Source organism: Abramis brama, assembly GCF_963993115.1.
Source record: "Abramis brama genome assembly, chromosome: 17".
NCBI lineage: Eukaryota > Metazoa > Chordata > Actinopteri > Cypriniformes > Leuciscidae > Abramis > Abramis brama.
The window spans coordinates 10,034,076-10,048,106 of record NC_139979.1 but is presented as its reverse complement, the minus strand read 5'-3'; the positions used below and the strand labels follow the sequence as shown (position 1 = coordinate 10,048,106).

Sequence of the window (14,031 nt, the reverse complement as noted above, 5' to 3'; positions counted from 1 at the left end):
ATGAGCACGGATAAATCTTTTATAATAAATAGGCTACTGCAATATTCCATTAAAAAATAAGAATTGTCAATTTTGATTTAATGGTGAATTTAAAAAGGATGGTTATATTCATTTCTTTGAATATTATTTTGTTTTAATAATTCTTCTTTATTACATTTGCAATTGCATCCAGTTTGCTTCCTCAATTCAAACTAAATTCAAATTTAAATGGCTTTGATGGACAACCCTGACAACCCTGTGGGACAAACCTAGAGTTTTAGAACACCATTAGGTCACTTGATGGAGTTTTTTCGGTTCCTTGCCACTGTTGCCTTTGGCTTGCTCAGTTGGGGATATTTTGGGGATATTTAATTTTATTTTATCAATCAATAAATTCCACTAGAAACAAACCTTGTTGTATTATTTTATTTTAATTTAATACTGTGAAGCTGCTTTGATACAATCTGTATTGTGAAAAGCGCTATACAAATATACTTGATTTGATTTGATTTGGTGAAACACCAGCATGTTAAAAGCACAACATATGCAAGTTCATGAGAGATTATTACTATTTTATACAACTAAGTAAATGCTTTGAAAATATAGCTTAAACCTTTTGGCAGTAAGTTGGTGGTTGATTGTTTTTGGGAGGTCATTCTCACATTGAAAAGCAACAGAGTTTCACAGCTGCACCGGAGGCCAGAAAAGCTGTCTTGAGTCTTATTCCTGCCACAAAGGCATAGCGTGTGAAAATTTTCTGCAGATTGAATACAAGTCAGACAGCAGGCAGTGTTTTGGTTGTGCTCAAGGGGGGCTAATGACGGATGCAGGCCAACCAGAAACGAGTGAGCTGCAATAATCTATTGGAGAGATAACTAAGGCCTGGGTGAGGCAGGAATGTACAAAGGGCATAAGTTTTGAATTATTTCTTATCTATGTTAGTACAATCTAACTCGTCATTTTCACAGCCCAAGCTTGTTAGAAATCCTATTACAGACATTAAAGGCACGTCTGCTGGCATACTTGCGTAAAATTTCCTCAGCCGTACCCTGAGGTTTTTCAGTCATTTAAAGTCAGATTCGGGTGCATGCAAACTGTGGCAAGATATGGGGATAAACAAATACTGTATGTGAATAAAATAAGTGCAACACAAAATACTGTCGGTTAAGCACAAGCTTCATGTAAACATGGCTCGGAATCTATGGAGCATACAAAAAGTGTTTTAATCATGCCTTATTTATGAAGCAAGTGACTTTGTTGGTTTGCTGACTTGTTTGTTTATTTGTCTTAGGTGTGTTTTTTTCACTGGTGTGGCTGCTGCAAAGATGGCGAGGCTTTGGTTCTATCTAAGCGTCTCGTCTTGCTGGAATACGGGGGAGGTTTGGACGTGTGAACGCACAGCACTGTGGGCCGTGATTCTGCTGAGAAAGGAAGAAGGAGAGGGGGATGAAAATATGTGTCAGTTTTAGAGTCTCAGATGAGTAATGCAACCATCTGCCTCTGCATGTGAGTGTTTGCATGCACAATCTCGGATATGGACCTTCAAACGCACAAAAACGCACGTAAACACCTTGTTAGAGAAGTAGCTAAAGAAATAGTTAAACAAACAAACAAGAAATGTTCCACAAATCACTATAAAAGTACACCACAAGTCTTGAAGTCACACAATTTTTTTTTTTTTTTATCAAAATTTCATTCATACTTACAAACACAGCCAGATCACTGAATCAGTTGAATTTGAGAACCAGATCATTGAACAAATTATCCTTGTTAATTTTTTTTTTTAATGAACCAGTTCACAAAGTGGACTGAACAACGTTGACTGAACTCACTGATTTGTTCAAGATTCAACAATCACCTCACTGAATCATTGATTTGGTTAACACGTTGGATAGAATGATTCAGTTGAGTGATTTGTTCAATAATCAAAGGTCAAGTCACATAGACTCACTGAACCAGTTGGCTTGGTTCACAAACTGATGTGTTCACGATTTAGGTGGGGGCCGTGATGATGGTTTTGTCCAAACCCTAAGAATTGCCAACTGCAGACTTGACTTGATGTAACAAGAAAAGGAAAACAATCTCTAAAGAAAAAATAAAAAAAAACCTTCTTCTGAGTCCAGCATGTTATGGAGGGGTCAGATGTAACTTGGCAGGGTTTAGCTCTGTTCCTGTGCTGAAATGTGCTGTGCTAGTCATTCAGCTGAATGCTCGCTCTGCTCTATTTGGTTCAGCATCCCGACTGTTTTCCCTCCAAAGGAGAGCGAGAGAAGTGATTCTCCATGTTCGGATGAGTGTCAGACATTTTGACCTCAGGGTAGAAAGGTCATGGTTGTGGAAACAGAGTAAGCATTTCATGTGCTATTGTGAAAGCCTAGAGGTCATTACAATCCTCCCTCTCTCAGGGAAAACCTGTATAATATACACACACACAGATATAAACAAACAGCCGGCCCATATGCTGTCACAGCTGAAAATAACAAACACTTTCACACCATGCATATGGATGCTTTTCTCAGGGTTAAACCCACCGGACTTCCTTTTTTTTTAGATGGATATTATTAATCTTGCTGATCTATTATTCCCAACACGCAAGAAAACTTCAAAAGCTAGCATATTTCACATGAAAGACAACCCGCTATTTCAACAGACTCAACGAATCAGTTCCACATGAAACAATCTGATAGCTTTGAATATGAGAATAATCCAGATGAGATGAACTTGAAACAGCAACCATATGCTGGCACTAAATTCAGGAAGGAGACACATCCACCGTTCGGCTCTGATGGGAGGAATGGTGTTTGATGTGGTGTGATAATAATTGTTTCCTCCCTTTGCTCACTTCTTCATATACTTTCATTCTTATACACATCTCTAATCTCCTTCATTGACTTTTTCCTCATCTACCTAAAGCCTTTGATTCTGTAAAACCGCTGATTGATTTGCCTTGAAAAAAAGAAATGGAGACACTGTTCAGTTTAACTAATTTACACTGCCGTTCAAAGGTTTTGGATCGGATATATTTTTAATGTTTTTAAAAGAAGTCTCCTGTTCACCAAGGCTGCATTTATTTGATAAAAAAAAAAAAAAAAAAAAAAAAAAAAAAAAGCTTAATATTGTGAAATATTATTACAATTTAAAACAGCTCTCTATGTGAATATGTAAAGTGTAATTTATTCCTGTGATCAAAGCTGAATTTTCAGCATCATTACTCCAGTCTTCAGTGTCACATGATTCTTCAGAAATCATTCTAATATAATGATTTGATGCTCAAGAAACATTTCTCATTATTATCAATGTTGAAAACAGTTATTTACATTTTTATTTCAGGATTCTTTGATGAATAGAAAGTTCAAAAGTACAGCATTTATCTGATATAGTAAGCTTTTGTAACATTAAACACTAGCATTTTTTAGGGTCATTGTTTAGAGCTTTTTTTTTTTTTGGGGGGGGGGGGGATAAAAGAAATCAGTACTTTTATTCATCAAGGATGAATTAAATTGATCAAAAGTTACAATGTTACAAAAGATTCTATTTCAAATAAATGCTGTTCTTTTGAACTTTTTATTCATCAAAGAATCCTGATTTTTTTTTTCACAACTATTTTCAACATTGATAATAATAATTAATGTTTTTTGAGCATCAAATCCGCATATTAGAATGATTTCTGAAGGATCATGTGACACTGAAGACTGGAGTAATGATGCTGAAAATTCAACTTTGATCACAGGAATAAATTACATTTTAAAATATATTAAAATAGAAAACAGTTATTTTAAATTGTTATAATATTTAACAATATTACTGTTTTTTTTTTTTTTTGTATTTTTAATCAAATAAATGCAGCCTTGGTGAGCAGAAGAGACTTCTTTTAAAAACATTAAAAATTGTACCTTACCGACACACCTACACACACACACACACACACACACACACACACACACACACCCCGGTATAATACCGTATAAAATACAAAAACAAAAATTTGGAAAGTTTTTTTTTTATGTTTTTGAACATTGAAGGCTGCATTTATATATATATATATATATAAATCCGAATTCTCCATTTAACTCAATGCCATCTGGGGGGCACAGCTTAAAAATTAAAGAGATCTTAGAGATCTCATAAGTTAGAAGAGTGGTGCTTTTTCATTTGACCATAAAACAGCTCGATAAATGTGAGAACAAGGAGACTCTTTTCAAAAATCTGTTCTGTCTCTCTTTAGCCCTTCAGGAGGGATTTTCTCGCCCTGTTCTTTCTATTCTTGGTGTTCAGTGAGTGATGGATGCAGTGAGAGGCTGGCATGGAACCTTTCCACACCTTTAATTAACAACTTATCTTAAACAGGATCAGTCAGTTAAAGCTAATTCACAGGATTCTGCTATTTTGCTGCATGTGAGTGATTCCTTGAAGCTGTAGCACCTCACACATTTCCACATCCACTTCCATCTTACAAACACATGGTAGAAAAAAGACAATTTTTCATGCTTTTCTAAATTTGATCATTTAGAAACGTCTGTGTAAGGTTATTCGACTGTGACCTACGCTTTTGGTTTACGGCGCAAGAAATGTTATCTGATGAGAAGCTAGTCTGCAATTCACAAAGCTCTTAATGGAAATTGGTCTGTTCATTGAGAGAAATTGTGAAGATGATATCAGGTTCCTCCTACTTTAATGCGGCAGTCCAAGGGAAATTAAGTAGTTGTCCAGAAGCACAGGGGAAAAAATGAAGATTAAGGGAGAGTGCTTTTGAAATATTAAAGGGATAACCTGCTGAAAAATAACAGCATAAACCAACCTGAATTCCATGTTGGTCCAGGCTGGATTATGCTGGTTAGATATAGTGCTGGTCAAGCTGGTAGACCAACATTGTCATGCTGTTCTCAAGCAAAATTGAGTCCATCAGCAACCAGCATCCCATGCTGGTCCCAAAACATGCCTTATGCTGGTGACCAGCAATGTGGAATTTTTCAACAGGGTAGTTCACCCAAAAATGTAAATTCCTCATGCTGCTTCATACCCATTTGACTTCTGTGAAACACAAGAGAGGTTTTGAAGAATGTTCACACCCCTGTACAATAAACAAATGGATGTGGATCAGGTATTGTCAAGTTAAAAAAGGCTTCATATTATTATTTTATTCAATTTGTGCCATATATTCAAAGTCTTCTGAAGTCATATGATAATCTCTATATGAGCAACAGATTTGAATTGTTATTCAATTCTACATTCTACATTCAATTCTATACATATATTAAAAAAAACGAAGTTTTTGTCTCATGGAAGATGAGTCATTGTTGGCAGTTGCATCAGATCTAGCTGTTTCTCAGCAGTTTTCTTAAAATGAATCACACTAAATAAATTGTTTGTTTCCACAAAATATTGAGCAGCACACATATTTCAACATTTATAATAATACGAAATGTTTCTTGAGCAGCAAATAAGCATATTAGAATGATTTCTGAAAGATCATGTGACACTGAAGACTAGAGTAATGATGCTGAAAATTCAGCTTTGCCATCACAGGAATTAATTACAGTAATAATATTAAAAAAGTTCAAATAGAAAACATTTATTTAAAACAATATTTTGCAATTTTTTTGTTTTTACTTGGTGAGCATGAGACACTTCTTTCAAAAACACAAATCTTACCAACCCCAAACTTTGGAACGGTCAGGTTATCTGGGTTCATGGGCGAGGAAAACAACTTCACAACGAGGACAACTTACAGTCAGAGGTTATGAGCAGTTGCGCACAGCGGGATGAGGAAGAAGACAAGGAACCAATGTTGTCTCATGGCAGCAGGTGGGAAAAAAATCTCCAGGAGGGTTTCTTACAACACTGTGGTAGAATAAATCAGTTTTTAAAGGCACAGATCATTACAGAGAAGAACTGCTTGTAATGTTCTGTTTCATCATCTTCTCTGCCACTCTCTCCAGTGAGTCCAGTGTGAGACCATTAAGACACATTTATTTTTCTTCATCAGCTGGTTCAGGTATACAGTGTAGTATTGCAACACCTCCACAGTATCTCATAGAACAATCATTGTAGCAGGTCTCCAAAAGAGATCCTCTGTTTAAAATTTGTGTGGTTTTACTGTCACCATGAAATCAAAATTCATGTGCCTTCATAATCTTTAATCAAAATAACATGATCACATGAGATCGCAGCAATAGCAAACTACAACGATCCAATCAGTTCCTGATGGACAAAATCAAGTCCCGCCCTACGTTTTTTCTTTTTTTGAGGAGCTGTTTTACTTTGATATACATCAAAATATGTGTTATATATATATATTTATTTATATATATACAACCATTAATCGCGATTAATTGCATCTAAAATAAAAGTTTGTGTTTACATAATATATGTGTATAATTATTTTGTATATATATATATAAATACACACATATGCATGTATATATTTAAGAAATATTTGCATGTATATACTGTATTTATATTTATTCATAATTTATATTATATTTAAATATAAATATTTTATATATAAATAACACATTTTTCTTAAATATATACATGTATGTGTGTGTGTATTTATATATGCAAAATAATTATACACAGTACACACACATATATTATGTAAATACAAACTTTTATTTTAGATGCGATTAATCGCGATTAATCATTGATTAAAAATATTATTTTTAAACCATTAATATAATATTATTATATTATAAAAAAAAAAAAAAAAAAAAATATATATATATATATATATATATATATATATATTATAATATAATAATATTATATTAATGGTTTAAAAATAATATTCATTTTAAAGTTAATATAATATCCTGATCTCAGTTTTATATCTCATGGTAAAATTGGGAGTTGTTGTATAATTAAAAGATAGTGTAATTTTTAAGTGTAAAATTGATTTTAATCAGCTGAGGTTTTACCATCTGTCTACAAACAACAGCTTTTGAAATAAATTTGACATGATTAAAACTGTAATGCTTTCAATGTCATTATACTGGTCTGTGATGCAAGATAAATACCACACACACGCATGCACACACAAACGCACGCACGCACACACACAGCTTTCTGCTTCTGATGACAAGTGGAGCCAGTTTGCGATGTCATCCATTCAGGCAAGGTGAAGCCGCCTGGGGAGAATTGGACTGCACATTGCATAATTCACCACAAGATGCTCAAAACTGATAAAAGATTAATGTTTATAGAGTCTTTGTGGAGGCAAACAAAAAGGAGTGACGTCAAAAGAACAGTGTACACTTAGATTTGGAACATAAACTAGTATGAAAAGACTCAGAAGACAATGTTAGTGCTCAAAGGTTGCTCTGTCAGAGATGAACAAAAGTATGTTAGGAGAAATAAAAATATAAACATATGAGATCATTGTTATCATAATCATACCGTAATTATGAAATTTGCATATACTCCATATAATTTGGTCTTGAAAGAATTGAATGGGAAATGTTTACGTTTGTGATCTGAGAGGTAGGGCTAAAGGAAAATGAAAGATCTTCTTTAAGATGTTTTCTTTTTACAGTACTACAAAATTTGAGTGGAGGATCATGGCTTTAGAAACAGCAAGCAGTCAATAAAAAACAAAACAAGAAAAAACAGAAATGCATCAATATCTTTTTAGTAGCATTCTTGCTGCTAGAACCAAAGCTGTTTTATGAGAAATAGACAGTGTATAATCCTAATAGCCAATCGAAACCTCTGCAGTGAGTCCCATTCATAGACGCATATGATTCAGCGTTGTGTCCCTGGGCATCATCAAACCAATCAGGCAACTCAACAGACCATGTTTATAAGCTACCAATCAGACACGCCTCACCAGCAGCTCTACCCCCTCAGTCACCGTGATTTTGCCAAGTAAGACATGTTCCTGGATCAACACCTTTTTACTGGAATAACATTCCTGTACAAAAACATAGTCCTATCCATATTCCACCCCTAAACCTAACCCTACCCATAACTTATCCCTAAAATCAGAGGGAAATGATTGGTGAATAAGTATGGTGTAGAAGCCCCTAACCCTTGTTATAAGCTTAAACTTGACATTAACTGTAAACCTGTCCTTCAAATCTGATTGGTTAATTGTAATGTTCTACTTGGTGAAATCACGTTCTGTCATGACAAATCTCGGATAGATTGGCATGTTAATGGATATGGCAATGCTAATGTATTTCGGTCTTGGCGGAATAGATATGCTAAGCTGCTGCTGATTATTTCTGCTGCAGAGAAAGTACAGATACTTTCTATTGCCAATATATTCACAGACATGCTGCTGCTACACATAACATACATAAAATAAGCACTGTAGCAGATCTTTACAGGTGGAGCTGGGGAAGGTGGAGGGTTTCTGAAAGTGTGCTGCAGACTGCTAACAGCAAACAATACCAAGTATTTGAATGTTGAGCAGCGAGCTCATTGGCTGTTGATGCCACAGCAACCAATTAGCTGAGCTATGAAGATAATGATGTGATCGCTAAGTGAGAGACAGAGAGATATCAGGGAAAATGAAGAGACTGAACAGGAACATGGAAGTGAAGTTGCAGTTCAAGAGAGAACTTTTAATTATTTTGCACTGCCTCAGCCTAAGGATTTAAAACCTATTTATGTGATGGACATACACTCTCAGAAAAAAAGGTACACGGTGGTACAAATAATGTTCCTCAAAGAACAGTTTTGTACCTTTTCAATAATAGTACCTTTAATGGTACAGGAAAGACCACTGATGATACTGTTTGGTACCTGTTAAGGTACAATTGAAATGAAGGTACATAATTGTTCTCACATCAAGGGTACAGTGATGGACCAAATTACTGTTTCATTCATGATTGGTTGCTGTGTTGAGTATTTTGCATAGCAACAAGACACTGATTGGTCGAAATCGCTTCAGCCACGGAAATTTCCGAATTGACAGCTGGGAAGCAGCACAGGCTAACATTACACACTGCAGCGCGGTCGAGATTATTTTATCAAACTTGAAGACGAAATTTAAAGGTGAGTTCTGATAATTTATGTATATATTTAGTTCACAAGTCTAAAATATAAATGTTTCAGCCACTTAACGTTATTTTAGCGAGTTGCTTTGCTCCAAATGCTTTTTAGCCATTTGACTTGTAAGTTATAACGTTACACTTTTTAATTTTTTTAATGCAATTATTGACTATTATTAAGTCATCACGTGTACAATATATGGCGTTTGTTCTCCATTATCCACCATAACGTTAACTGTTAAATGTTAACTTTGCTATTAGGCGACATGAAACTGATTGCCCAAGGTTGCTGCAGCCGTTACTGCATTTTCAAATAGACCGGAGAGCGGGAACTTCGCGAAGCAGATTACGAGCCCGGAGCACCACCACAAGCCATGGCTTCGCCCTCGTCAGAAGTACTTTAGTGGCTGGACTCGAATTATAAGACGAAGAGAAGAGGAAATTCAAAGGTGGGTTTTATGTTTATGTTTAACCAAATAAAATGTATAAAACGTTACAGCTACTCAACATGATAATAGCGAGTGTAACGTTAAATAGCTTAATTGTACGAATCCAGTCAGTGATAGCCGTCTGCATATGTTTTAAAGCAATTGAGTTTCTGTGTCGTAAGTTCACATTTAAAACATTGTTGTAAATGAATGCTCAACCAGAGGTGCCATGCTGGTGTAGCCTACTTTACATTAGTCCACAATACTGTATGCGGTTTTGGAACAACGTGATTGAGCGCCAACGAACAGTGCGCAGATAAAATAGTTGATCACTCGTTCTGTTTTTGAATGCGATTACCTGATTCTGTCCTAAGTCATATAAAGTTACATGTCATATACTCAGCTAATGTGTCTTTGATTTTTAGATCATGATGGGGTAAACTGCATGGTAAACTGTCAGTGCTGGTCATCTGAAAGTCTTCCTGCGTCCTCAGCTGTGAGGCAAGTATCAGTACAATGTGTTATTTGAGTTTCTTAATCTTATGATATTCTTTTTTCTGATGAGGTTGAATTTATATTTCTAAGACAAAATGTTTGCCATAATGACAGAGTGATGTCAATCTTGATAAAGCACAGTAACTGCACTTCAAATGAACTCTGAAAGATTTCTGTCACTTAACTGAAAGTATATTCACCTAAAACTCTGACACTCACAAAGTATGGTAACGTTAGCATACCGGTACCAAATGTCAATATGAAATGTAACGTGCAAAATGGCAATGTATTTCTGTATTTATATTAACATTTTCTATATGATATGTGCAACATCTGGAGCAAAAAAAATATTCAAAATCAATAATATAATAATTTGCATTACTACACTAGCTTTAACATAAAATTAAAACATACATTGAAAATTTTTTAAGTTCAAAAATAAAAAATGAAATGTATTACAGAAATTAGATGTTTAAAATGTTCAAGCAAATATTATAGCAAAACTATAATTTAGGTTATTTTTCCTAGTTGCTTTTACACTCAAAGTTAAGGCACTTGATGCAATGATCATCTTGGAATCCTTTTTTTAAATCCAGATTGAATTTTGCCACGTTCATCGCGGGTATTTAATAAAAATGCAATCATAAGTGTCTTAACTGTGAGTGTAAATGCAATTAAGGAAAATAGCATTTAAATGATCATTTTGCTACAATTTTACGTTGAACATGTTAAAGGGTTAGTTCACCCAAAAATGAAAATTCTTTCATCAATTACTCATCAATTACGAGCTTTCTGACCCCCCATAGACAGCTAAGCAAATACCACTTTGACGCTTTAAAAAGTTCCTAAAGTGATTGTAAAACTAATCCATATGAATTGAGTGTTTTAGTCTAAATTTTGTGCTTTACGATGAACAGGTTGAAATTAGGCTTTTATTCATCAATTCACATCAGATAATACGGTAAAAGGAAGCTCTAGCATGTTCCCTTGACATGCGAAAATAAATGAGGTTCATTCTCGTGTGTTGCGCAGCACGTTTGAGAAAGAGGTTTGTTCTCACGTGTCAAGCATGTTCGGTTGAGCTTCTGAAATCTGTTCATCATATAAAGCGATCATGTCTCTTCAGAAAATTTGAACTACGGTAAACTGCTCGATTCAAATGGATTGGTCTTACGATCTCTTTATGAACTTTTTGAAGCATCAAAGTTTTAGTTGCATGGACTGTCAATGGGGGGACAGAAAGCTCTCAGATTTCATTAAAAAGATCTTCATTTGTGTTCCAAAGATGAACGAAAGTCTTACAGGTTTGGAACAACATGAGAGTGAATAATTAATGAGTTTTTTTAAATTTTGGGTGAATTATGCCTTTAAACATCTCTAATCATTTTTGTAATATGTTTAAATTACCGGTATATGTTAAAACAAGTGTAGGAGATGGCTAATTTAATTATATTATTGATTTTGAATTGTCACTTTGCCCCAAACATTGCACATATGGTATGGAAAATGTAAATTTAAATAAGAAGATTGCCATTTTATATATTACATTGCCATTTTGCATATTAAATTTCAAAATGTCTTTTGATACCTGAATGCTACCATAATAAAGAGATCGTAAAATAATTTGAATTGAGCAGTTTAGTCCAAGTTTTTCTGTAGAGATACGATCATTTTATATGATGAACAGATTTAATTTAGGCTTTTATTCACATAAAAATATACATCAATTCACACATCAGTTGCGGTAAACGGAAGCTCAATCATGTTTGCTAGACGTGCGAAAACCGATGATGTTCATTCTCGTGTGTTTTGCAGCACGCTTGAGCTTCCGCAAGAACCATTGAGGTTTGTTCTCGCTTGTCAAAGCAACTGCGGTCGAGCTTCTGTTTGTTCAATGTTTAAATGTGAATAAAATCCTAAATTTAATCTGTTTATTATACTAAGCGGTAGTCTGTTCAGACATTTTTTACCAAACTTCTCAATTCAAATGGATTAGTTTAACATTTTACTTTTCTGGGTATTTTATATGAAGCTTTAAGTGAATCATTTAAAACTTTGTGGGAAATGTAAAAATGCAGAAAGTTTTTTTGTGTGTGAAACTTGTTTTCTTATCTGCATTTCAGTTATTCCAGAAAATGGACCGAATGCATGCTGTGGTTGATTTAAGGTGTTTCCAGGATTCCTTAAAGGTATAGTTCAGCAATTTTTTTTAATTCTGTCATTAATTATACACCCTCATGTCATTCCGAACCTGTAAGACCATCGTTTATCTTCGGAACACAAATGAAGATATTTTTTATGAAATCCAAGAGCTTTCTGTTCCTCCATTGGTAGCCTACGCAACTAATACATTCAAGCCCCAGAAAGGTAGTAAAGACACCATTAAACTAATCCAAGTGACTCCAGTGGTTTCACCTCAATTTTATGAAGCGATGTAAGCTTTGTTTTGCCAAAAAAAAAAAAAAAGCATAATTTACCTCTATATTTACAAAATAATATTATCTAAAGCACATTCACGGAACAACACCCGGTCTTGAGTCAACACAATTCGCATGCGTCGTAGTGCTCCCCCTACTAAATAAAGTGTTAAATTGTGTTTTTTGCTAAAACAAAGCACCTGCACCGCTTCATAAAATTGGTTAAACCACTGGAGTCACATGGATTACTTCAATGATGTCTTTCCTATCGTTCTGGGCCTTGAATGTGTTAGTTGCATTGCTCCCAATGGAAGGACAGAAAGCTCTCAGAATTTCATTAAAAATATCTTCATTTGTGTTCCGAAGATGAACAAAGGTCTTATAGGTGTGAAATGACATGAGGGTGAGTAATTAACAAAATCATTTTCAGGTTGAGGTTGTTTATTTGAGGTTGGCTAAGCTGAAATCCGTTATAGAAGCACATTACATGGATGCCAAACGAGATGTTGAAGGATGTGTAGTTCACCCAAAAAATGAAACAGTCAATGGGGCCCCATTGACTTCCATAGTATGAAAAATATTCTATGGAAGTTAATTGGGGCCCCATCAACTGTTTCACTTTCGATTCTCAAAATATCTTCTTTTTTGTTCAAGTAAACAGATTTGGAACAACTTGAGTGCGAGTAAATGACAGAATTTTCAGTTCTAGGTGAACTATCCCTTTAAGTCTAGAAGTCAAATTTGAGCTTGTCATTGGGAGTATAAATTTAATACATTTACATCTGTCTTTACTAATATTGATTCTTCATTATGTTCAGGAAGAACCGGCTATCTCAACCCACTGCAGATCTTGGGAACTTCTTGACTGGACGTGTCTTCAGTGAGAGGAGAATCTTCAGCACTGTAAAAATGGAGGGATCTGAAATTGCCGAGCAGTTCGGTTGGATGATGGTGTTTTAAAAAGTTAAATAAATGCAAGGGTATTGTGTGAAAAGTGGGGAAAAAAAAACAAGTCTAGCTTTGTTGTAGATGAGAAAATATATTTTATGTACTGTAACATTTTTGCATTTTAAATTCTTTCAAATCTTTTTAAAGAAGTGATATTCTGTTAATTTTGCTAAGTCTTTATTGTATTGTGAAGTCTTTGATGTATTTACACAAAGAAATACTTTACTGTAAGTTGGAATGAAAGTATTCAAATGTTCATATGAATTTGATATGTATTTACAGAAATTATTAAATTGATGCCTTTTGGATTCAGTTGTTGAATGTGCTTGTTATTCAATAGAAAAATAGCCTTTAATAGTTCTCGTAGGAACAAATTTGACACAGTTAAGGTACAAAGGGGCTTGTCACTGGGGCGGTACCTTAAAAGATCAAATTTGTACCTTTGATAAAAGGTACAATATTGTACCAACAAGTTTTTAAAAACAAAAGGTACATTTTGGTTGCCCATGGTACAAATCATGTCCTTTAAGGTACAAACTGGAATGGAACAAATTTGTTCTTCTATATTAAGGTACAATTTTGTACCAGTAAAAGGTACCGCCCCAGTGACAAGGGTTTGTACCTTCTTTGGTACAAAATTGTACCTTTTTTTCTGAGAGTGTAGGCAACAAAAATAGGGTTGTCTGTGGTTCCAATCCAGAGGTATTTAATAAAAGAATAAACTCAGATAATCCAACACAGTATAACAGCGTATCTACACACAAACAGTAG

General features: G+C 34.6%; 1 long non-coding RNA gene across 1 annotated transcript; it reads left to right on the top strand.

Moving 5' to 3' along the window:
• Positions 1-8,606: 8,606 nt before the first annotated feature.
• On the top strand, positions 8,607-13,783 carry LOC311067404. The gene is made up of 4 exons (XR_014603219.1): positions 8,607-9,421; positions 9,826-9,901; positions 12,019-12,084; positions 13,131-13,783. It is a non-coding gene; the product is annotated as an uncharacterized lncRNA (long non-coding RNA).
• Positions 13,784-14,031: the final 248 nt, after the last annotated feature.